The sequence below is a fragment of the Anabrus simplex genome, chromosome 4, assembly GCF_040414725.1.
Source record: "Anabrus simplex isolate iqAnaSimp1 chromosome 4, ASM4041472v1, whole genome shotgun sequence".
In the NCBI taxonomy this organism is placed as follows: Eukaryota; Metazoa; Arthropoda; class Insecta; order Orthoptera; family Tettigoniidae; genus Anabrus; species Anabrus simplex.
The window spans coordinates 226,892,465-226,919,108 of NC_090268.1; the positions used below are offsets into that span (position 1 = coordinate 226,892,465).

At 44.5% G+C, this 26,644-nt stretch overlaps 1 protein-coding gene and 1 pseudogene across 2 annotated transcripts in view; one reads left to right on the forward strand and one right to left on the reverse strand.

The window, feature by feature from the left end:
• jp (junctophilin) overlaps positions 1 to 26,644 on the reverse strand; it is a 511,247-nt gene that overhangs the window by 480,579 nt on the left and 4,024 nt on the right. The window lies entirely within an intron of this gene.
• LOC136872844 (5.8S ribosomal RNA) lies at positions 21,567 to 21,721 on the forward strand (annotated as a pseudogene).

The following is a 26,644-nucleotide window of genomic DNA, read 5'->3' on the forward strand; positions in this document are numbered from 1 at the left end:
TCAAGTATTATCATGAGACCCCATTAGGAGGGCATCTTGGAATCTTTAAAACTCGTGAGAAGATTCGTGAAATGTTCATCTGGAAAGGTATGGACGGTGAAATCCGTGAACTTGTAAAAGCTTGTAAATCTTGTTTGCTCAGTAAACCCACCATGTCCACCAAGGTAGGCCTTTTGTCTTCGCATCAAGCGTCGCGCCCCATGGAACGTCTGTATATCGATTATGTAGGACCCTTCCCCCAGTCAAAGGGTAATGCTAACAAGTTCATCTTTGTGTGCGTAGATGGTTTTACCAGATTTTCATGGTTATTTCCGACTAAGCTGGCTACCGCTCAGTCTACCATTACCTCCTTAAATTCTATTTTTGCTTCTTTTGGTCCGTGTCAATATATTGTATCTGATAATGCTAAGGCTTTTACATCGAATTTATTTCGTAAATTCTGTTTTGACTTATCAATCTCTCATGTAACTACTTCTGCTTATTACCCTCAACCATCTCTGGCTGAACGGGTTAACCGTAATCTCAGGTCCGCACTTATTGCCTATCATCATGAAGATCATTCCAGGTGGGACACGTCCCTGCATTGGATAGCTTTTGCTTTGAATTCGGCGGTTCATGAATCTCACAAGTTTACTCCAGCTTTTTTGATGTTCAAGTTTGTTCCCAACTCGCCGCTCTCTAACCTCTGGTCTCTGAATGACATTCTACCCGAGACAATAGATCCGGATAACATTAAAGATCTTTGGAAGAAGGCTAAAGCCAATCTTAAAGTGTCTCATGAAAAGGTTAGGGAAAGGTATGCTCGTGGACGGAGACCCACCCCTTTGAAGGTAGGTGACCAGGTTATGGTCAAAAATTTTGTTCCCGCGGGCAAGCTTGCCCCCAGATTTCATGGGCCATGCATCATTCTCGATTTTCTCACACCGGTTACATTGTTAGTAAGCAATCCAGCCACCGAGAGGATATTTAGGGTTCACCTGTCCCAGGTGAAACCGGTGTAAATTTGGTGTCAACTTGCTTCATATAATTTGATAGGAATATGAAGGTTATATATATATTTTTTTTTTTTTTTGAGTTCCACTCTTAAGGCATTCTGCTCCTTCTATTTTATTTTACATGTAAGCATTTCTTGTAAACCTCCCCGATTGTTAAACTGCCATCCTGTCCTTACCTCGGCCATTACCACGCTCCCGTCTCCTGCTTCAATACACACAGTGGCATAACTTATGCCATGGATATTTGCACGCCGCTGGCCCCTCAACCTCTCCACAAGCTGGTACCCTCAAAAAAGATGATGGTCCAACACAATTCTGCCGCCAAGCTTTAATGTTTCAGTGCCCCCGCAGCCGCGCGGCGCCGTGCAGCAACTGGAGCTGAGGACGGGCCCCCTCGGCCCCAGCGAGGAAGACGTGTGCACGGCGAGCCGGAGCTCTCCTCCCGGCCAAGGCTGATGTGCGGCGCACAACCTGCTACTTGCCCGCAGCCTGTTTATGTTCACCGCGGGCGCGGCGTGCTTCAACACCTCTGCTCCCCTCATAGTGCGGGCGAGCGGTATCTCAGGGTACTTGAGGGGTCCGAGCGGCCTCCTTTGGACGCAAGCCGCAACGGCCGGTCTGGCCATCCTACTTCATCACCATCTACTACATGAACAGATACTATAAGTAATGACTACACTTGGGAATTCAACTGCAATATTTGGTGGACTTTGAAATTTTTTTTTTTTTCCTTCACCTTCAAGTATAAAAAGTTATCTTCAGAAATTCAACTTCTACAAATATAAAGACTTTACTTCATCTGCAACAACAAAATTTTGAAACTCTACCAAACCAAATTAAAAAACCTTATAAATGCTTCTGCAATCAATCTTCATATCCACAGCATAACTTGGACCTTGTTTCAAACTGATTTCATGTGTCATCCCTGGAGGAACTTTTGGGGGGGGAGGTCTGTACCGGGCGGTACACCTCCACTCCGCTAATTTAAAAATTGCGCCAGGTGAAACTCCTCTGCTGGAGGAAGTCTGAACTTTATTGACAGTATTAATTTTCTACCTTCTCAGAAGATGTCACCACGTGGAAAATTCTGAGTTTTTGAACTGTGTCATTTTGATGTGTTTTTGTTTCGCTTGAAGTAAGAAGTGTGAACTTTCTCTTCTAGAGGACACTACTGAAGATCTACAATAGTGCAACCTAGTGCGGAGTCAAAGAACTATTTTTTTGGAGAAAATTTAATTTCAAGAGTTTGTTCTTTGTTAAATTTTTTTCTATCATTGTTTAAGTTGGCAATATTTACCCCTTTCTTCCCCTTGTGTTGAACCTAACCAATCCCGAATTTCTTCAATTAATTTCTATCCAATCAGATGTATCTTCCCCCAACTTGAATCTGTTGCGGGGTCCTATCCAATAAAGAGTTTGTGGGAGGGTGTTTTCTTTCCCCTAACGCCTAGAAACTTCCGCGAGAGTATTTAAACTGCTGATTTTTGGGTCTCTCGGCCACTTCTGTTCCATCTTTCAGTGTGTTAAGTACATAGCAGGGGGCGGGAAGCGCCTCTTTCTTCCCCAGCCGTTCAACACAAGGTAATGGCCGATTAATAACTTCTTTCTTTGCTAGCTCAGCAGTTTAACTTTCGGGGCGGGTTCTAAGCGTTCAACCATGTAACCTTTTCCTAAAATGTAACTTCTCTTTTCATCTATTCTCTTGTAAAACGACATATTGGGATAGAGAGTGCTAACCCTCTCGAGCTCCCACTCACATTGTCTTGAGGTGAACTTATTTTCTCAACCTATTCTTCGTTAATGTAAAACAAATTGTTCTTTTCTTAAGTCACCTCTTTAGCATGGGATTAGCCCTTGTATTAACGGCCTAGTGCCAAGTAGGTCTTAATCAAAGTGTATTAGGAGTGCAAGTTCGCCTCCTCTCAAATTGTTATTTTAGAGGTCATTTAATTAACCTGCTTTTCTTTTAATAGACCTCAGTAGATTGGGTATTTTACCCCTGTGTTTATGTCCGTTGAGGACAACTTGAAGGTGGAGTTTGGTGTGGCCTGGGAGAGGCTTAAATTTTGAGAGCGAGTGGCTCTTTTGAAAATTCTGGGTTGTATGCCTCATGGAGGTTTTTCAGTGTAATTTGGAGCAAGGGCTCCTAGGTATAAATGGGGTTTTCTCCCCCTCTGTTAAAACTTGTGTTTGAGGTAAAACTGAGCTGATTGCCCAAGCATTGTGAAGTCAGGGCGCGAAGCCCAAATTCTGTAAATATTGTAACTAACCCCTTTTGAATTGCTACTTTGTACCTGCCATGCTTGTTATTTCTTTGTTTTCGAAAAGAAAATATAACCTTGTTAACTTTTAAATTAATTTTACATTGCACTATGATTTCGTAGCTTGAAACCCATTCACACCCGCACCTTCTTTCACCTCTACCTACCACGGAAAAGTCCGTAACAATAATAATAATAATAATAATAATAATAATAATAATAATAATAATAATAATAATAATAATAATTTCGTGTGGCTATTTCTGACCGAGTGTAGCCCTTGTAAGGCAGACCCTCCGATGAGGGTGGGCGGCATCTGCCATGTGTAGGTAACTGCGTGTTATTGTGGTGGAGGATAGTGTTATGTGTGGTGTGTGAGTTGCAGGGATGTTGGGGACAGCACAAACACCCAGCCCCCGGACCATTGGAATTAACCAATGAAGGTTAAAATCTCCGACCCGGCCGGAAATCGAACCCGGGACCCTCTGAACCGAAGGCCAGTGCGCTGAACATTCAGCCAACGAGTCGGACATAATATTAATAATAATAATGTAGGGTCTCTGGAAAGGCCTAGCAGACCTGCATGTCTGTGAGAATGGGGCAATACCTAAGATGATTTATAATGATGAAGACACACACACACATCCAACCCCCAAGCCAGACGAATTAACCAATTCAAGTTAAATTGCCCGACCCGGCCGGGAATCGAACTCGGGACCCCTTGAATCAAACGTCAGAACGCTACCATTTAGCCATACAGAACAGCCGGATCTTTTTAAAATTCTCTCAAACTAGGGACACCATTAATTTCTGGTGGGAAATGATGAAATACTGCACTGCTACTAACACCCATCCATTTCAGGAGCTGGTAGCATTTACACTTCGGCGACTAATATTGCCAAGATAAAATGCGTATTTGGAGGGATTTTTAGTCAGTAGAACATCAATAAAACTAAACCCAAAAGTAGAATGAGACCCGAAGTAATAAATTTCCTTTTATCGATTGTGGCAGGATTGAGTAGAAACAAGCAATGCTGCCGTATGAACAACTAGGGAGTTGGGAAAACATATGATATATCTCTTTCTACTCTTCTTTCTTTCTCTGTGCCTTTCATCGAAGTTTTAGAAAAATACATCAACGACTCCGGACTATTAGATAAGTTCGTCTTGAAATATACTTTGAAATACCTTTGAAATAAAAAGGATATACGCAATTTTCGTGCTAATATAGCATTTTCGTGATTCAACAAAGCTGAAGGGGTGGAACGTCGGGATGGGGGAAGTAGTGATTTCTGGTGATTTTCAAGCAGGTGTTTAGTGAGCTCGTACTGGTCACACCAGTAATAGCTGAGCAGACACATCTCTGTGCATTTGATCGCGGCGAGATTGCCGGGGCCAGACTTAAAAGTTATTCCTTTTCCGAATTCGTGTGAGGACTGGGCTATTCAAGGGTAACCATGTGAGTACATGGATTCCAGAAAGGTGTTTGTCGTCGGCTATCTCGGATGGTAAGAGCGGATCGACGGTTTACAGCGCAGCACATCTCACGCGAATTCAATTCTGGATAACAAAGGAGTGTGATTAATCGTATCACCCAGACAGTCCTCTCAAGATGGGGTACAGAAGCTTCCATCTCATTAGTGCACACCTACTCACCGAACGCCGTAAGGCACAAAGACTTATATGGCCAAAGTAAGCAGTCTCGAAGGAAGGAAAAAAAGCCACCTCGACAGCTGACTCGAAGTACCAGATAACATGGTACGAGGGCATCGTCGAAGACATGAGACAATGGATCCCTCTTGCCAGCAAGGCATAGTGTAGGCCCGTCGTGGTGCTGTCCTTCTACGGATACTGTTCAAATGGGATGAAATGGGAAAACTTGTACATCGTCCCTCACCATTCTTGAGCCTGCTCTCAAATCCTGCCAACCCATTTGTTTACATCCAGCTTGAGACATGGACCTACCCGGCCCATCGCTTCCGAATTGTACCTAAATATCCCGATGAATACGGACACTCACCAGACCCCCAGAGTCATCCGACCTCAATTCTATTGAACACATCTGGGATGCTGTCGAGACAATGTACGCGCTTTTGAACGTGCTCAAGCCATTTCTGTGCCTAATGGGAGACTGTGAAGTAGCTATAGATCAGTACAGCTCCCCAACACTTCAGATGTCTTATGGAGTCCATGCCACGCCGCTTCTCTATCGTCATAAGGGTGAATTTGGATGCCGGGCCCTCATAACAAAGTATCCAAATTCAACTGCTCATCAGTGTATGTTCTGGTACGACCCTGACAGCCTCTCACGAGTGAGTTGTGTTCTACTTCAATCCAGAATCTCACCAAAGTCTCATCAAAGTCTCACCAAATAGAGCAGGCACATTAGAAACATCTCGAATTAGCATCATCAATTTCTTGACACCATTGTAACCATGGCAACCAGTGTTCATCTGTGTACACTAGGTCAGTAGCGATATCTTCACACTGTACGCTTTCTTCACGTAACTAGGAGCTTGAGAAAATATCGTATCAAGTAAACCCCTTTATACTCCTCAGTCCAGAATTAAAATCCTTGAATTGGCCGGGAAACGAACCCAGAGTCCTGGAACCTTTCAACCACAGGGTGGCTAATAATAATTAGATTTATGAGGTACAGAATGCCTCTCATTTTTTCACAATGCATGAGCCTCAACATTTTCTCTGGATTTATCGGAACTCTTTATCTCCCCCGTGGGTGGGTCATAGGACGCATTGTCTGTACCCCATATGGGCCTATGTGTCGTAAGAGGCTACTAGAAGGGGAACAATCAAAGAATCTGTCCTCGCTCTGTCATCTTCTACGCTAAAAGCATATCCATGATTCTATGCTTTTACGTGTAGTGGAGAAAGTGCACGAGTGCTATTCGCCGGGCTGAGTGGCTGAGACGGTTAAGGCGCTGGCCTTCTAACCCCAACTTGGCAGGTTCGATCCTGGCTCAGTCCGGTGGTATTTGAAGGTGCTCAAATACGACAGCCCCGTGTCGGTAGATTTACTGGCACGTAAAAGAACTCCTGCGGGACTAAATTCCGGCACCTCGGCGTCTCCGAAGACCTTAAAAAGTAGTTAGTGGGACGTAAAACAAATAACATTATTATTATTATTATTACGAGTGCTATTTTTATAGCAATAATGTTTTCTAACCTTTCTGAACAAAATGATACATATGATATGTGTATGTTCAGTTCTCAGCCCGAAGGCTGGTTGGATCCTCAACAGCTCACCATTACCTGTCATAGTTGCCCTAGGCATCACTAAAGAGGCATACTAGGGAAATGAGGACTGAGATAGTTTCCCGTTGTATTCCTCACTAATCCGGAAGATGCTATTACATATCAGCCTGCCGAATTCACTGAATGCACGCACCAACCAATCCTATGACGGCAAAAGAAAAACCACTGAGGTTATTGTTTATCTGTTGCCCACCTCACCTTAGCAATGAACTATTTATTTATCGCATATGACAGTTTACTTTGTGGCGTTATCATTTAAGGGGCATTATTATAATTATTACCAACTATGACATTTTAGTGCGTGAGGAATTATTCTTACAACTTAAAATGCATCATTTAACAGTGCGCCATGAGCTGCAAGACACCTACTGGCTGTAATTAGTTAATTGATGTACATCTAAAATATTGATTGGACGACAAGGTGCAATTTCTACTGCTTATTATTTCGTGACTCCGCCTGGTGTTCGTCAACTGTCGAAGCGCGTTTGCCGGGACACTAGTCCGTGGACTGAGAGTTGGGATCCGACCACCAACCAGTATGGCTGTCTAGCCATTTTAAGTGACTACTTCCTGACCTGCTTATGGGATAAAGAGGCTTTAGAACCAATAAAATTGTGTTTTATTGGTGTTAGGTTATTTTTTATTTATTCTTCAATTAGGAGATTATCAGCGTGTAATTTAAATTCTGTTGTTTTCAAACCTACTGTAAGTTGTGCTACTATTTAGAAAGGGTGCCTATAAGGATTATTTATTAAGTTTTGAAAAACGTATATGTCAGTGAAGGTATCTCGTCTACTATAACCGTCTTGGCGCACGGAATAGACACAAAATTCAAACATGTTGGACTGCATTATTATCTATGCCACGCAAACGCAATATATCGTTAGTACCTTTGGTACTAAATGGCATTACCTGAAATTTGAGCTTCATTGGTTGAAATAATATTTGAAGAAATTTAAAAGTGTTGCCTTCGAAATTATCAAGCGATATGCTACAAAGTTTGGTAAATATTTATATGTGTTTAAACTTAAAGAAAAAACTAAACCTGTGGTCACCGTAGTTATCTGGTGTTGCCTGGTATTATAACTTAAAGACTTTTCAGAGTGCAGCTAATGTCTAATATCACATTATTACCGTTAATAATACAGTATTTAGCCGGATTGAGTGGCTCAGACCGTTAAGGCGCTGGCCTTCTAACCCCAACTTGGGAGGTTCGATCCTGGCTCAGTCTGGTGGTATTTGAAGGTGCTCAAATACGACAGCCTCGTGTCGGTAGATTTGCTTGCACGTAAAAGAACTCCTGCGGGACTAAATTCCGGCAGCTCGGCGTCTCCGAAGACCGTAAAAGTAGTTAATGGGACGTAAATCAAATAACATTATTATTATTAATATTTAAATTTGAAGTACTCAATTGTGTACTACTTAACCTAATTTGATGATGATGATGCTTGTTGTTTTAAGGGGCCTAACATCGAAGGTCATCGGCCCCTAATGGAACGAAATGAATGACATGAGACATGAAGTTAAAATTTTAAAACATATCCACTGACTAGAGTTAAAAAGAATGGTGATGAAGAAAAATGAGGGTGAGATTAAAACAGTCAGTGGATCTAATACGCAATGCCTTATGTTCTATTAAAATAAGAGAAAGTACAGGAAATCGAAGGAATAAGGCATCGCCCAGTAATAAAGATATTAACACATAATGTACGTTAGACGTTAAAATAACACATTAAAATGCGCAACACAAAATAAAATGAAGTCAATGAAATAAAAGCGCAACTGACATAAACAACACTAGGACAAAGGACAACATCACACACGATAAAACAGACCGCTATCCCTCATAAAGCGGATGACGAGGTCTGCTGACTGCTCGTCATCGCGCAAGATAAGGGAGATAGTACTCGGAAGGTTAATACTACGGCGCAGATCGACCAGGTCCACGCACTCCGTAAGGATGTGTACCACGGTAAGATGGTCGCCGCAGGTACACACCGGAGGGGGTTCTCCTTTCAGTAGATGGGAGTGCGTCAAGATACCGTGGCCGATCCGAAGGCGACATAATACCACGGCTTCCCTCCGCGAAGCCCGCAGGGAAGTCCTCCATACCTTCGTTGTTCCTTTTATCGCTCTCAGCTTATTGGGAAGTGGGATGGCCTGCCACTCCATCTCCCAATGAGACATAACCAGATGTCTCAGCTGAGAGCGAATATCACTTGCTGGAACCTTGAAAGGCAACGGGGGCAGTGTAACTGCCTCCTTGGCAGCCTGATCTGCTAACTCGTTTCCCTCTATGCCCATGTGGCTGGGGAGCCACACAAACGTAATTCTGGTGCCGGCATCCGAACACCCGGCCAGCAGGTCCTGGATCCGCTGCACCAGAGGGTGTCGAGGGAAACAGGTATCAATAGACTGAAGCGAACTCAAGGAGTCAGTACACACAAGAAAGTGTCGGCGCTCATTGTCTAGTGCGTACCGCAGAGCCTCACAGATAGCATAGAGCTCTGCCGTGTACACACTACAGGTAGCCGGGAGAGCAAAAAGAAACCGATCATTGTCGACAACGAACGCACAGCCCACCTTCGTATCTGTCCGTGAACCATCCGTGTAAACGACGACTGAACCTGGATAGCGGCCAAGAACGGACAGGTAGATCCTCCGATAAATCGAAGGGTCCGTGTCTCCTTTCGGGCCAGTGTGCAAATCCAGGATGATTTCAGGTCGTCGCACAACCCACGGAGGTACCCCACTTGGTTGTCTGACAAGGCAAGGAATCGAAGGTACGTCAAACAATTCATAACTGCTATCCAAGCGTATCCCAACCGGCCGCGTCGCACGTGGATGAGCAACGTACAACAAGCGGTTGCCATTGCTGAACACGCAGGGATAGCTCGGATGAAGTGGCATCTGTCGCAAATTTGCAGCATATGTAAGTAGTAGTTGCTGGCGCCTCAGGTGTAGAGGCGGCACACCAGACTCAGCGAGCAGGCTAGCGATGGGGCTAGTGCGAAAAGCTCCCGTCGCCAACCTAACCCCGCTGTGGTGGATACTGTTCAGCTTCGCAAGAACGCTTGGTCTTGCGGAGCCATATGCTGCACTGCCGTAGTCTAACCGGGATAAAATGTGTGCCCGATAGAATCGCAGGAGCACGACGCGGTCAGCCCCCCAATTAGTGCTGCTAAGAAACTTCAAGAGGTTAAGCCTCTTGGTGCATTGCACTTTTAGCTCCCGCACGTGTGGCTCCCACGATAATTTACTGTCAAAAAGGAGCCCAAGAAATCGGTAGGTGTCAACAACTGGAAGAACGACATTTCCTAGATAAAGCTCAGGATGAGGGTGAAGAGTACGTTGACGACAAAAGTGGACAACGGAGGTCTTTGCGGCAGAAAACCGAAAGCCATGTTCTAAGGTCCACTTCTCCACCCTCCTAAGAGCTTGCTGTAACTGTCGCTCTGCGACTGCCATACTGCACGAGCTATAGTGCAGAGCAAAATCATCCACATATAGGGACGGTATTACGGCTGGACCAGCAGCAGCGACAATACCGTTTATGGCAATCGCGAACAGAGTGACACTAAGAACCGATCCCTGTGGGACTCCGTTTTCTTGAACGTGGTATTGCGAATATGTCCTCCCTACTCGGACACGGAATAGACGAAGGGACAAAAAATTCGCAATAAATACCGGCAAGTTACCTCGGAATCTCCATTGATGCAGGACTGAAAGGATGCCATATCGCCAGGTGGTGTCGTAGGCCTTCTCCAAGTCAAAGAAGACAGCTACCAAGTGCTGTTTGCGGAGAAACGCATCCTGAATAGAGCTCTCCAGGCGTACCAAGTGGTCTGTGGTGGATCGAGCGGCTCGAAATCCACATTGGTACTCGGACAAAAGTCCTTGTTTCTCCAGACACCACACGAGTCTGCGATTTACCATCCTCTCAAATAGCTTACATAGGCAATTTGTAAGACAAATCGGTCTGTAACTTCCTGCATACTTAGGATCTTTGTCAGGCTTGAGGACAGGGATGACTATGCCCTCTCGCCACTGAGACGGAAAATCACCCTCTGTCCAGATTCGGTTGAACACACGAAGGAGATATAGTAAACTATCATCACTAAGGTGTTTCAACATCTGGTTATGGATGTTGTCCGGTCCAGGAGACGTGTCCTTGCAAAGCGCTAAGGCGCTGCGGAGTTCCCACTCCGTAAAGGGCACGTTGTAGTCCTCTGAATCATGGGTGGCAAAACTAAGGTGATGACGTTCTGCCTCCCGCTTCAGAGGGAGGAAATCAGGATTGTAATTCCCGGAGCCAGAGACATCCGCGAAATGACTAGCGAGATGGTTAGCAATCGCGAGGGGATCAGTGGCGACACTGCCTGCAATGGAAATTCCCGGTACAGCAGATGATCCTTGAATACCCGAAATTCGTCGAAGTTTGGTCCACACTTGAGATGATGGAGTATGTGACGTCATGGACGACACATATCTCTCCCATGAAGCCTTCTTACTTTGTCGAATAAGAACTCGCGCCTTAGCGCGGAGTTTCTTAAATGTTACCAAGTTGGCCACAGTAGGCTGTCGACGGTAACGTTTATGAGCGCGACGGCGTTCTTTGATGGCTGCTGCTATTTCATCGCTCCACCAAGGAACGAGTTTTCGGCGAGGAGCCCCCGAGAAAAACGGAATGGACTCCTCAGCAGCAGCAAGAATAACTTGGGTGACGTAAGTTATTTCCTCGCCGACGGTCCGCCTGACATCATCGGTAAAGACAGCTAGTGATGTGTACTTTGGCCAATCAGCATGTTTAAGAATCCATCGAGGGGGAGCCTCGACGGGTTTATGTTTCAACAAAGTAAGAATGATGGGAAAATGGTCACTGTCACAGAGATCATCGTGTGCATTCCACCGAAACAGTGGAACCAACGTACGGCTGCATAGACTTACGTCTATGCGAGAGTATGTGCCGTAACGTACACTAAAGTGAGTTGGTTCCCCTGTGTTCAAAATACATAAATCCAGATCTGATAGGAGTGTTTCCAGCTCTCTTCCTCGGGGGCAAGGCGCCTCAGAGCCCCATATGGGGTGATGGGCGTTAAAATCGCCCAATAAGAGGAAGGGTGGTGGAAGCTGATCTATAAGATCAGCGACATCAGTGATGTTCAGATGCTGGCCTGGTGGAAGATAAAGATTACACACTGTGGCTATGATAGGCAGCGAGACGCGAACAGCTACAGCCTCAAGAGGGGTTCTTAAAGGAACCTCTTCGCTGTAGCTATCAGAACGTACAAAAATGCCAACGCCTCCGGAAGCCCGGTGAGCATAGTATCGTTCTGTCGAGTATAGTTTGAAATTCCTCAAGACCGTGTGATGACCAGGTCGGAAATTGGTCTCCTGAATACAGACTATACTCGCTGCGTACTCACTAATAAGCTGCCGTAACTCAGCAAGATGCCTGTCATAACCGTTACAATTCCACTGTAACAGTGCCATAGTGTGGACTATAAAAGGAGTGTTAGGTTATGAGCAACAAAATGCTCGTAAGCCTAAACACTATCTAGTTCTACATCCGTAGATGTAGAGGACAGCGCGACATCCATCCCGTCATCAAAAGATGGCAGGGGTGCCGCCCAGAACTTTGACGCTTTTCGGGCGCGAGGGGGTCCCCTACGAGGAGAGCGCGCAGGTTTGGGAGCGGGAGTGCCTCCCGGCGCAGACTCATATCCCCCAGATGGAGGGCATGACTTCTCCTTCGCAGGGGAAGTCCGAGAGCGCTCAGGACGGGCGCTCTTCTTCCCCTTTTTCTTTTCGAGTTTAGACGGGCTGGGAGATGGTTTCCCAGCCCTGGTCAACGAAGCCGCCTCCGCCGGCTGGGGCACGACTTTCGTCGACCTCCTAGGGGGGGGAGACTTAGTCTTCCCCCCTTGCTGTGCCGGCTGGCAGTTCCCAGCCGGCACAGACTTCTGGTTGGTCGAAGGTGGGGTGGTCCCCCCCTTCGAGCTTTGACTATTTGCGACGTTGCTGGGAGCAGCAACAGTCGCCTTGGGCGCAGCGGTCTGGACAGGTGTCTTGGTCGTGAATGACGAACCTGGAAGACTCTGAGCTATCAAGCTATAGTCGAGTGTACGGGCAGGTGTATTCATAGAATGAAACTTATGGCGCGCTTCCTGGTAGGAAAGACCATCCAGGGTCTTGATCTCCTGGATCTTCTTCTCACTCAGGTATGTCGGACAATTCCGATCCCGAGGAGAATGAAAACCGGAGCAGTTAGTGCACTTGTATGGAGTTGTGCACTCCTCCACGCCGTGAGCTACTCGTCCACATGTACCACATACAGCCTGATTCGAACAGCGAGATACCATATGTCCGAATCGCTGGCATTGATAGCATCGCATAGGAGGCGGGATGTACGGCCTCACATCGCAACGATAAGTTGTTACCTTGACTTTCTCTGGTAACACTGACAACTTGAAAGAGACAATGAAGGCACCAGTGGCAACGTCTTCACCGTTGACCTTGCGCGTAATGCGCCGGACGTTTGTCACGCCACGGTTCTTCATGTCTTCCATCAACTCGTCGTCAGTGTTCAAAATAAGGTCGCGGTGAAAGATGACTCCGCGAACCAGGTTCAAGGACTTATGCTCCTCCACTTTGACGGGGATTTCGCCAAAGTGCTCGCACTTAAGCAACTGATCAGCTTGCAGTGCTGTACGAGTTTTTAGAAGCAAACTACCGTTGCGCATTTTCTTTAGTTCCTCCAGTTCGCCATAGACGCCTTCGATGTGCCGACTAAAAAGGATCGACTTCACCAGCTTAAAATCGTGCCCATCGGTTCTGGTAGCGACCAGAAACCTAGGGAAGCTGGATCCCATTCCTTCACGCTGCGCATGTTCCCAGGGAGTTGAACCTCTCAGGGAAGCAAAAGTTAAAGACTTAGGTGGGCGACCACCTTGTGAGAGCCGACTTCGTTTGGAAGCCATGCCCGATAGCATCCTCCCCGAATGCCACCCACTCCGATCAGGGGTCTCTGTAGCCGAACCAAGCAGCCAAGGCAATACCCACCTGGTCGTAGCAGGTATTGCCCGGGGTCCGATGTTGAACGATGCCTAATACGGGATGACTGAGGCAATGAGCACTAGGACTCCCTTCCTCCGGTCACCCGCAATAGCATGTACCCCATAGCGTGTACAGAGCACTAACAATAGAAAAAATAAATAAAAATAATTAATAATAATATGTCCTTCTGGCATTCGGCTGTGCGGGGACCTGCGTTGTCAGGCGGATACCACTGCCCGGGTACATGATACTCCCACCCGCCGCGTCCTGGGTGGTTGCTGGCACGGGCTTTCGAGCGTAGTCGCACACATAGGAGCTCCATCGCCGGGCAGCACGCACATCAAATTTTGAATGGTCTACATCTGACCCTCAGAAAAATAATAAAAAATAAAGAGGGGACCATGGCCACATGACCCTTTAAGTCGCCTTCTACGACAGGCAGGGATTACCTATGGATGTATTCAGCCTCTCCCATCCACAGGAGGTCCATCACATTATACCAACCGCAATCCATGTCCGCGCCAAGGTCGCCCCTTTTTGCCGCCTCTTACGACAGGCAGGGGATACCGCGGGTGTATTCTGCATGTGTGTCCCCCACCCGCAGGGGGTAGTGTGTTTGGTCCGCGAGAGGTATTTTATTTCCCTCAAGTCCGCCGGCAAGCCGGTTAGGACCCCCCTATCCGCCACCTGGGACGCGCCACGTGGGAGTATCACCTCTCCCCCTGCTACGCCATCGTAGTAGGTTCGTGGTAACCTAATTTCTTGGTAATGTTAATACACTTAGGTTCCTTTAGTAGCTAAACTTATTCATTTTCTACAGAATACTGAAGGTGCTATTTATCCTTTTGGGGCCTCATTCTCTTAAACGTAATAGATTTGTTCATTTTCTCGTAACTTCTATTCTTGTTATTGTCGTTGCAATATCTTATAACGGTTATACCATTGTTGGGATAAGATGATGTGTATAGATAATATATGTGTTACCTCACCATTATTAGTTTGTCATTCTCTTCCGGAAAGCGTTGGTGATTAGACGCTTGAGTTATGTAGACGTCAAGTCTTTGATTGATGATGACTGTGTTTACTAGTACCTCATAGCCTATTAAATAACATTTTCGGTGAAATTTAAGAAATGTGATCTCTACTATATTTCTTCTCTTCTTTTTGTGATGGTGATTTTGCAAACATTGATTAGTTTCTTGAGTGAATATGCCGTGTTTAGGCATGTTGCGGAATTGTAAACTTTCTCGTTTCCTCTTTTGCCTTCTGTATTCAAGGTGTTTTAAATTTGTTGCTTGGGATGTCTCCCCTTCCTTTTTTAATTTTCTTGATTTATTTTAGTGTGCCCTACTCTTAAAGAGGAGTTGTGATTTGTTACGCACTTCAATCTTCTATTAGAAAATCTGGCATTCTAAGAGGGGTACCTGCCTGTCGTAAGAGGCGACTAAAAGGGGCGACCAAGGGATGATTATCTTGCAACCATGAAACTACTTGTGATTAGTACCACCACACGGAGAACATCATGTGTCGCTTTTACTTGCGCGTAGTACCACTATATTCTGTACCAAATAGGTTTGTGATTAGTAGCACACAGGAGCGCCGTGCGGTCGGATTTTGCAGTACCTGTGATTAGTACCACCATATGAGCGGGACCATAGGATGATAGCTACCATGGTTCTGCCTTGCCTATGATTAGTACCCACTATATGAAGAACACCACGGGATAGGGGAAGGTCCCTGTGGTTAGTACTCTTATGTGCTGAACATCATTGAGTTGCGTTGCTTGTAAATGGCGCCGCAATGTGGGGAAAACCATAGGTCTGTAGTATGCGTCGCATTTCATAACCTGTGAGTAGTACCATAATGTGTGGAATACCGCGAGTCTCTGCTACTTTTGATTAGTACCGCAACATGACAAATACCATGGTTCTACATTCCTAGCGATAAGTACCGTTATGAGGGGCCGATAACTTGGATTTTGGAGCCCCTTTAGACTGAAAGCATCATCGTTTCAGTGTTATGCTAAAGCAGCAGTCCCTTGGTCAGTAATCATATTGTTTTACGTCAGAATCTGTGAATGTGAGGCATTGCGGGTCGCATCCACTGATTGTTTTAAATTCATCTCCATCCATTCATTCTTCGTCCTCACGTTTTGAATTCTGGTCAGTGGAGAATTTTGGACCTAATTTGTCATTCCATTTCGTCTCATTTCGTACCATTAGGGGCCGATGACCTTGATGTTAGGCCCCTTTAAATAACAAGCATCATCATCATCAAGAGGGGTACCCCATTCTTTTTCACCGTAGTTACTGAGAGCTCTCAACAGGTACGGTCTTATATTAAGGTTCGATAAAAGGTTGGTTTTAAAGAACCGCAGTTCATGTGTAAAATTTTAAATAGTAAAACGTAGTTGTGATTAAGTTCATTAAGTACTATAATTTAAACTTTCTTGTAATTGATACCCAATTCTGTACCACTTAAGTAATTAAGTTCATTAAGTACCATAATTTAAACTCTCTTGTAATTGTCTACATAATACTGAAGGTGCTATTTATCCTTTTGCGGCCTCATTCTCTTTAACGTACCGGTAATGGATTTGTTAATTTTCTCGTAACTTCTCTCTTGTTATTGTCGTTGTTGTTTACATTTTTAAAAATTATGTGATTTAAACTATTCATGACGTTTCATGGTATTTCTCATGAATTGTTCTATCCTTTTGCCCACTATCCACCCCCTGTTGAGGTCCTTTTGATCTTGGTTTGCGCAGATTCCATTGCTTCCCAGGCCTGTTCCTTGTGTTTTGGTCGAGGCCTACCCTAAGTTATTGCCGTGATTTCGCGCTGGGATGGTCTCTAGGGTTTCTTGTGGTAGTGCTGGCAATCGACACTATATGTTTGCGATGTTGTGCCGTCATTTGTCTCCTTATCCTTGTGTTCGATTGTCGGTGCGCCACAACTTCATAACTATTTTAAATTTTGAATCAAATACTGAGAATGAAAGCAGGGTCTGCTTCAATATGTACAAAAAAGCAAATTGCTCTGACGACTATTATTATGGTGAATTATTCAGTGTTGTGAAGAAAGCAAAATTTGAACCATATATTTTCGAGGTACAAATAAGTGCTCTTACGTAAAATTATATACTTATATCCAATAGATTCCATTATATCACTTTTTTCAATTCGAAAAAATCTGGTGGAAATTTTTAGGCGTGTGACGATTGTTTTCTCTACTTAAATCTTTTTCAGTTAGAAAGTTGATTTCACTTATCAGGCTGAAGCAAATTTGGTGGGAAATGTTGTTAAAATTTCAGTTCTACATTTTAAAACAGTTTCTCAGGAATTCCAGCAAAAGTCTTAAACACGTGGAATTTTAGTAAGTTTTGCTTTGAAATATTTCCAGTCAAAGTAATGAAGTTGTTGAGAAACAATGATCGGGCTTCAACAGATTACTGGAACGAAATAATAAAATCCTGAAAGTTTTGCCATTTAGTGTTATTAGCTGCCATCCCCGGAGGCCCGGGTTCGATTCTCGGCTCTGCCACGAAATTTGAAGAGTTGTACGAGGACTGAAACGGGGTCCACTCAGGCTCGGGAGATCAACTGAGTAGAGGTGGGTTCGATTCCCACCTCAGCCATCCTGGGAGTGGTTTTCCGTGCTTTCCCACTTCTCTTCCAGGCAAATGCCAGGATGGTGCCTAACATAAGGCCATGGCCGCTTCCTTCCCTCTTCCTTGTCTATCCCTTCCAATCTTCCCATCCCCCGCAACGCCCCTGTTCATCATAACAGTTGAGGCCACCTGGGCGAGGTACTGGGCATCCTCCCCAGTTGTATCCCCGATGCAGAGTCTGAAGCTTCAGGACACTGCCCTTGAGGCGGAAGAGGTGGGATTCCTCGCTGAGTCCGAGGAAAAAAGCGACCCTGGGGGGGGGTAAACAGATAAAGAAGAAGAAGTTTTTCCACACCGTATTGTTACGCCCTGTGATTCGCAGAATTTTATTTTCCTAACAGTTTTAATATTATTGGTTTAATGTCCCACTAACTACTTTGACGATTTCCAGAGCCGCCGAAATGCCAGCATTTTGACCTGCAAGAGTTATTTTACGTGTCAGTGAGCGTACTGACAAGAGGGTGTCCTATTTGAGCACCTTCAAAGACCAACGGACTGAGCCAGGATCGAACCCGCCAACTTCAGCTTTGAAGGCCAGCGCTCTACCGTCTGAGCTGCTCAAGTTTCCCTCCACGTTGCCCGGGTTATTAGGCAGTAATAGGTTAGAATGCAAACTTTTTTTTAAATGCTATTTATTCGGGGCGTCGACCTAAGGAGATCTTTTTCCCCTACTTTGCATCATATGTTGTGAACCAGCGTGTATTTGGAAATGGCGGAAGTGGTAAGAAGATGTTGAATGTGAGGAAAGGAACATTAAGAACGACACAAACACCCAGTCCCCAGGCCAGGGATGTTAATCATTTACAATTAAAAACCCCTGACCCGGCCGGGAATCGATCCCGGGCCGCCGGGTGACAGGCAGACGCGTTGTCCCCTACACCGCGGAGCCGGACAGAATGCAAACTTACTGAATCGAATAACAATTACACTCTAGCGTGCACAACGCCTGTGTTATGAGATTTGCATAAACATTAGGGGTACGGGCCATCAGAATGGGTGTTGCTCTCGCTATGTTACGGAAGAGCGAGCTCGAATCAAATTAATTTACCCGTAACGTGGAGCATGAACACATCAAGAGTGAAGAAATTGAAGGATAAACGGAAATTTATTTTAAAATCCCTCGGTAATTACAGGGAAAGGCCCACAATATAGAGTATTATTACGCAGATCGACTAGGAGACGTCACTGCTCTCTGCAGGTAAACTGAACTTCTGAAACACAGAAGAAAAAATCCGGGATTTAGACTATTTTCTAGCAATCCTGTCGGGACAGTAATTTTGACCCTTAAAACTGGGACAGTCCCCGTTTTCTTGGACGTATGGCAACCACATTCAATGTACAACTCAAATAACGGATTAGTAATAATTATGCTCTGACAAGCAGTGTCAAAATATAACACACGAAATTTCAGTTCAAGTTGTCATTCGTGACAATGTGCCTGGAGGTGTCAAATAACCACGTGTTCATATAGAGAAAATAACAGAGGCATCGGGCTATTACATACCCTTATACAAAATGATGGAAAATATTTTTCGAAAATAGTAAGAGAAAAGAACTTAAAAAAGCAAAGTTATCTCCGAATAGGCCATGGAGGTCCTTGAAAGGGTGGAAGGTAGGGGCTTCCGCTAGCCGTAACCCACTCTTTACGGTCGGCCGCCTCTGGCCCCAGGAATGAACCTGGTACTCATTTGTGGTGTAGGATGAGTGAACCTCAGGACCATGTGCAACTCCGAAAGTGGAAATCCCGATTCTTAATATTTTCATGTTTCTAACAGAGAATCGAACCCACACCCTTGCGTGAACCCGAGCAGGCCTTTCCACCTCGGCCAGGGAGCCCCTACAAAAGAAATCGAAATCTAAATCGAAAATCTTAATCGAATTTTATCGATTACCATTTTTAAATTCCAGTTACACAAAAACTGCTATAAAACATTTGTTTAATTCGATGCTAAGCTATTTGTCATTCGCTTTTAAACAACTAACATTAATATGCTTTGGTGCAACGTAGGTTGACAATCACGAGTTTCTGACCAACGTACCAGCATTATTTTGTCCTCCAAAAGCCGGTGAAACACAAATCGAACTTTGGAACGGATGAGAGCACATCGAGCAAGAGAGAGATAAACAATTTCATTCAGAAATACACTCGGGCTCTTCTATTCAGGAAATGTTATGAGACAACTTAATAATCAGTTAAAATTACAACAGTGAAGAGAAGACTAACATTAAATTTACATCTGTTATCGTTTGTCTAGAGCTGATTTAAAGTCCCGTATATATGGCAATTGAGGTGGTTTCGCAGATGTCTATGAATTTCTGCTCATTAAATTTCAACTTTTTGAAGACATTGAGAACAGCGTCTGAAACTCTTCCTCTTGTTCCAGAAAAGAGACCATCAAGTTCTAACTTTCGAGTTCCATACAAGTGAGAGAATTTTTGACATAAATGTGTCTTATGGCTGGGGATCTTCCGAAAATTCTTGTAACGTGACGCGACAAAATGTGTGACAGTGGTGTAACCATAGTAATTGTGCAGGCTGTGATGTAAGGTACGGATGGATGCCAGACAGTGTTACCTAGCAACCGTGCAGGCTCTGTCTTACGGCTGGTTGCCATCTGATATTAGCAGCCGTTAATGTATGGCCATGGCCGGGAGACATATTTATGATCATCTGATTTTTTCCCAGGATGGTAATATAGTAAGCGAGATTGAATCAAGGTGTAGTAAAGATAATGCAGTGAGCTCGCAGTTGCGATCAGCAGTATTCTGCAAGAAGGAAGTCAGCTCCCAGACGAAACTATCTTTACATCGGTCTGTTTTCAGACCAACTTTGCTTTACGGGAGCGAAAGCTGGGTGGACTCAGGATATCTTATTCATAAGTTAGAAGTAACAGACATGAAAGTAGCAAGAATGATTGCTGGTACAAACAGGTGGGAACAATGGCAGGAGGGTACTCGGAATGAGGAGATAAAGGGTAACTTAGGAATGAACTCGATGGATGAAGCTGTACGCATAAACCGGCTTCGGTGGTGGGGTCATGTGAGGCGAATGGAGGAGGATAGGTTACCTAGGAGAATAATGGACTCTGTTATGGAGGGTAAGAGAAGTAGAGGGAGACCAAGACGACGATGGTTAGACTCTGTTTCTAACGATTTAAAGATAAGAGGTATAGAACTAAATGAGGCCACAACACTAGTTGCAAATCGAGGACTGTGGCGACGTTTAGTAAATTCTCAGAGGCTTGCAGACTGAACGCTGAAAGGCATAACAGTCTACAATGATAATGTATGTATGATTTTCGGAAAGGGAGAAGTGGTTACTTTTTTTCGTGCAATAGTGTTCACATTTCCCGTATATTGCTCGTCACTCCGTTACAGCTGAAATAAACTGTTCGGGATCACTGTTTTCGAAGCGGATAGTCCAGTCCACAATGAGGGCTTCAGACAAAAGCTAGAATATGACTGAACCGACGGTATCGTATACATCACAATCTACTGCGTAGACTTTTTCACAGCAGTCAAATCTTAGATTAGCTCGTACTTCCTTGTTTGACTCTATGGTGGCTGCCGATTGCATGAGAAGGGGTTTCTGTCTCTCTCCTGCATCACGGGCAGAGGGTCCACGTCAATCAACAGAAACTGTTTGAAATCTCAAACAACTTTTGTAGATACAATGCCGCTAAAAGGAATGATTATCCTCGTGCGAACTTAAGCTGATCGTCGAGTACCAAACGTAATACGCAATTCCGATGGCCTTATACATGATTACTACGTAGAGAAGTCACTTTACGATGTTACGGTCGTGGTATCGAAAATCGTGTGGATGCAAAGAAGTGAATTAGTGGGAAATTTTAACACGGATATAATGTTGGGCTGGGGGTCTATCTGGAATTTATTAGCATCATCAGTTCCCCACACTATTGTAACCATGTCAACCAGTGTTGATCTATGTATCTACGTCAGTGGCGTCATCTTCTCACTGTGCACTTCCTTTCCGCTGTTGCGAGCTCAAGCGAGTCCCGTACGTACTCTGTAAGCGGCGGCTCCGTCCGTCGCCGACAGCGGGAGTGTCGCGGTCCGCGTGGCCGCGTCTCCTTCGATGCAGACGTTCGGCATTGGATACCTCCCTCCCTCGCTCAGTGGAGCGGGGATAACGCGAGGGTACCCGTCGCGGCTTCGGCCCGGCGGGCAGGTTGTAAATGAACGCAACGCCCATGCTCGAAACACTTCTTAGCTCTGTGACGAGAAACCCATGAAAATGATTGTTTCTCCTCCACTCACCGTGGAGAGAGCGATCGAAAAATTTAAAAAAAATCCTGAACGGAGGATCAATCGGCTCGTGGGTCGGTGAAGAACGCAGCAAATTGCGCGTCGACATGTGAACTGCAGGATACATGAACATCGACATTTCGAACGGACATTGAGGTCCATGGATTCCATTCCCGGACCACGCCTGGCTGAGGGTCTGTTGCTAAAACTGAACGCGACAATGCGTTCGAAGGGTGGAAGCGTCGCGATTTGTGCGGCCACGGCCGCCGCCGCGTCTCCTGAAAAGAGCTTCACCCCGGTGGAGCTGGACCGGTCGACACCACCACTGAGAGTACGCGAGACGTGTAACCATGGCAACCAGTGTTGATCTATGTATACTACGTCAGTGGCGTCATCTTCTCACTGTGCACTTCCTTCTGTAACTAAGAGATTGAAAAACTCTCGTATCAAATGAATCTCGTTCAACTCCTCAGTCCAGAATTAAAATCCTTGAACTGGCCTCTAAACGAACCCAGGGCCTTGAAATAAAAGACGGGCACGTTACCTCTACACGACAGGGCTGGCTAATAATAATAAAATTAGATCAGTGTTATATTTATGAGGTCCAGAATGTCTTCCTATTATCCACAATCCATGAACATTATGATTCTTTTGTGGATACACTCACTTTCCTTCGATTTATCGGAACTCCCCTGTGGGTGAAGTCAAAGGGTGCAATATCTGTACCCCTGCATGTCGTAAAAGGATACGAAGAGGGGATCCCACTCACTCTCTCGTCTTCTAAGTCCTAAAGCATATCCATAATTCTATACATTTCCGTGTATCGGAGAAAATCTAAGTGTGTGAAATTTTATTATTATTATTATTATTATTATTATTATTATTATTATTATTATTATTATTATTATTATTATTATTATTATTATTATTCCCACCTTGTGGCCATGATCGTTAAGACCTCAAGTCCACACATTCTTACACTGTGGTTATTTGGTTCGAGTCCTGTTGATGAAATAAATTTTTACCATCTGAATGTTGGGTAGGAGAGGTCGCAGCATACAATTTACATTCCCTGTATTGCGTGCCAAAAGCTTGGTTTCAATCGAAGTGCGCTCCGCAATGTTGTTCTTTATTTTCTTTTTCAATTTGTTTTACGTCGCACCGACATAGATAGGTCTTATAGCGACAACGCGACAGGAAAGTGCTGCTACGAGTGGGAAGGAAGCGACCGTGACGTTAATCAATGTTCAGGCCCGGCATTTGTCTGGTGTGAAAAAACGGGAAAACACGAAAAACACCTTCGGGGCTGCGGACAACGGGGTTCCAATCCACTATATCCCGTAAGCAAGCTGACAGCTACGTGACACAAACCGTGCAGCCACTTGCTCTGATGGAGTGAGGGCACATGAAGCTCTTGATGGTGATTCGCCCGTCGGATGGAGACGTTTAAGCTATGGGCAGGTACCTTTGTGTTATTCTTCATGCGTAGGCTACGTGCCCAGAGCGGGTTTTAGCCCCTCCCTAACTCGTTATCATCATCATCTCCTTACATCCGGACGCGCAAATCGCCCATGGTTTCAGGTGACCAGGCGAGCCGAACATGTCCTCGGACAATCCCGATACTTAAAGCCATACGATAAATAAATAAATAAATAAATAAATAAATAAATACATACATACATACATAAATAAAGAAATAAACGCATTATTATTATTATTATTATTATTATTATTATTATTATTATTATTATTATTATTATTATTATTATTATTATTATTATTATTGGCTTTGACAATATGAAAGTGACTGAGGTATGAGCAATGTTAGTAATGCCATTCCTTCTGCAGCCAGTCCCTGTTATGAATGGTGTGAAAATGTTGCTCATAGGTTCAGTTGGTTCATGCATTTCAGTGAGCTTGGCAGACTGATATCGTGATATGTAATAGCGACTTCTAGCTCGGTGAGGAAAGCAACGGGAACTACATCACTCCTCATTTCCCTAGTACCCCTCTTCAGTGATGCCTTTGCCATCTATGACAGCTGATGGCCGAGCTGTTGAGGATCCAGCCAGCCTTAGGACTTCATTTTTTTTTTTTTTTTTTTGCTAGTTGCTTTACGTCGCACCGACACAGATAGGTCTTACGGCGACGATGGGACAAGTAAGGGCTAGGAGTGGGAAGGAAGCGGCCGTGGCCTTAATTAAGGTACAGTCCCAGCATTTGCCTGGTGTGAAAATGGGAAACCACGGAAAACCATTTTCAGGGCTGCCGACAGTGGGGTTCGAACCTACTATCTCCCGAATACTAGATACTGGCCTCACTTAAGCGACTGAAGCTATCGAGCTCGGTAGCCTTAGGACTGAAGACTGAACATACATTATTATTATTATTATTATTATTATTATTATTATTATTATTATTATTATTATTATTATTATCCGACTCGTTGGCTGTATGGTCAGCGTACTGTCCTTCGGTTCAGAGGGTCCCGGGTTCGATTCCCGGCCGGGTCGGGGATTTTAACCTTCATTGGTTAATTCCAACGGCTCGGGGGCTGGGTGTTTGTGCTGTCCCCAATATCCCTGCAAATCACACACCACACATAACACTATCGTCCACCACAACAACACGCAGTTACCTACACATGGCAGATGCCGCCCACCCTCATCGGAGGGTCTGCCTTACAAGGGCTGCACTCGGCTAGAAATAGCCACACGAAGTTATTATTATTATTATTATTATTATTATTATTATTATTATTATTATTATTATTATTATTATTATTATTATTATTATTCAGGTTGTGGAAGTCTGCTTGGCTTATTACGTCCTCTAAACATCTTGCACTCGGAAGGTGAAGGTTTAAAAATGGCAGTGCATTTGGATCACTTTGGTATAAGCATCAAAAAACTTCAGTATTTAGAAGTTAGAGGAAGGTATATTCTGGTCCGGAATCCGGCTCCATGGCTCAATGGTCAGCGTGCAGGTCTTTGGTCACAGAGGTCCCGGGTTCGATTCCCGGCAGGGTCGGGAATTTTAACCATCACTGGTTAATTTCGCTGGCACAGGAGCTGGGTGTATGTGTCGTCTTCATCATCATTTCATCCTTATCACGAAGCGCAGGTCCCCTACGGGTTCAAATCAAAAGACCTGCACCTGGCGAGCCGAACTTGTCCTCGGACATTCCCGGTACTAAAAGCCATACGTCATTTCATTTCTAGCCCGGACAACAGTTCTGCTATAAAATTTATATGAATATTAGAGGCCCGACCTATTAACCCCTACTAGTTGTGTTACTCTCGCTGCATTAGGTAAGTGCGGGCTAAACGCTTGTCACCAGCCAAATTAGTGTACATTCTAACTGTTTAAACATCGGAAGCTCTACTAGATCTACGTTGCCAGTACAGTGCATAGTTAAAAATAACCCGGTTGCAATTACTTAGCTTTTTTACTGTGTTCTTCTACAATATTTACTACTACTTTCAAGTACTATTATTTGCAGACTTATTGGCAATGACTTCATTAACTAGCGCAGAATTGCTTCGACTGCTGCAGAATCTAGACGAAATAATAAATAAATAAATAAATAAATAGAATTAACTGATACTATTGTTTATACCGTGAGTAACAGTTATTCTAGTGTGTAAATATTAATTTGATTATCATTCTCATAATACGTAATGTTTGAATTTTACCGTAACACTATTGATTTAACTGAGACACCCGAAAAATTACATGACATTAGGAACGTTATCCAGCCTTAAAGATGTTTTCTTTTACAACTTTAATAATAATAATAATGTTATTTGCTTTACGTCCCACTAACTACTATTTAAGGTCTTCGGAGACGCCGAGGTGCCGGAATTTAGTCCCGCAGGAGTTCTCTTACGTGCCAGTAAATCTACCGACACGGGTCTGTCGTATTTGAGCACCTTCAAATACCACCGGACTGAGCCAGGATCGAACCTGCCAAGTTGGGGTTAGAAGGCCAGCGCCTTAACCGCCTGAGCCACTCAGCCCGGCTTTTACAAGTTTGTTTACGTCGCACCGACACAGATATGTCTTAAGGCGACGATGGGACAGGAAAGGGCTAGGAGTGGGAAGGAAGCGGCCGTGGCCTTAATTAAGGTACAGCCCCAGCATTTACCTGGTGTGAAAATGGGAAACCACGGAAAACCATCTTCAGGGCTGCCGAATACTGGATACTGGCCGCACTTAAGCGACTGCAGCTATCGAGCTCGGTGGGACTAGGAGTAGCCGTGGCATTAATTAAGGTACATCCCAGCATTTGTCTGGTGTGAAAATGGGAAACCCACGGAAATCCATCTTAGGGCTGCCGACAGTGGGGTTCGAACCCACTATCTCCCGAATACTTAAAGAAAAAAAATTTCTAGGCTGCTCGAGCGACCCCATATTCCTGGGAAAAGCTGAAGAAAGATGAAGGGTAGTCAGCGAACTGCAGGCATCTAATTGAAACATTGTCAAGTGTAATCAAGTTTATAGCATTAAGAAACAATCCACGAACGCGACACTAAAGAGTATTTCTGTGTTTCTATAGACAGTGTCTATTTACAAACTCAGTGGCTAACTTTCGGAAACTGAACTTACTGAAAATATATCCATATCATAGTTGGCATATAAAGCAGAGATTTTGTCCTACGTGCTATTGGTAACACAAGTATAGTTAACTAGACGGGGCATTCCACATTAAAGTCAGCTCCATTTAACTTATACATCTTATTGACAGTTCAATCAAGTACACGTTTTAGTATCAGTTTGGTAGTGAACTCAAAATTAGTTTAAACATCTGAATTTTTGCCATAGCCCCACGACAAGTTAGAAGAAAATACGATAACAGGAATCTGAAGTAGGGCTCCCTCCCGTTATTTATGAAGTGAAACCGCAGATGCTACCAACCCAAGCTTACATATGCCGCGTAAGTTAGGAGTGAGCCCTGCCCACTTCAACTCCTGGCGACGGCACTGGCGTACTGAGACTTTGGTCAAGGAGTTCCGAGTTCGATTCCTGGCCGGGTCGGTGAAATTAACTCGGCGACTGGATGCTTTTGTTCGTTTTTGGCCACGTCCCTTCATCTACACCATACTAAAGAAACAGACTATA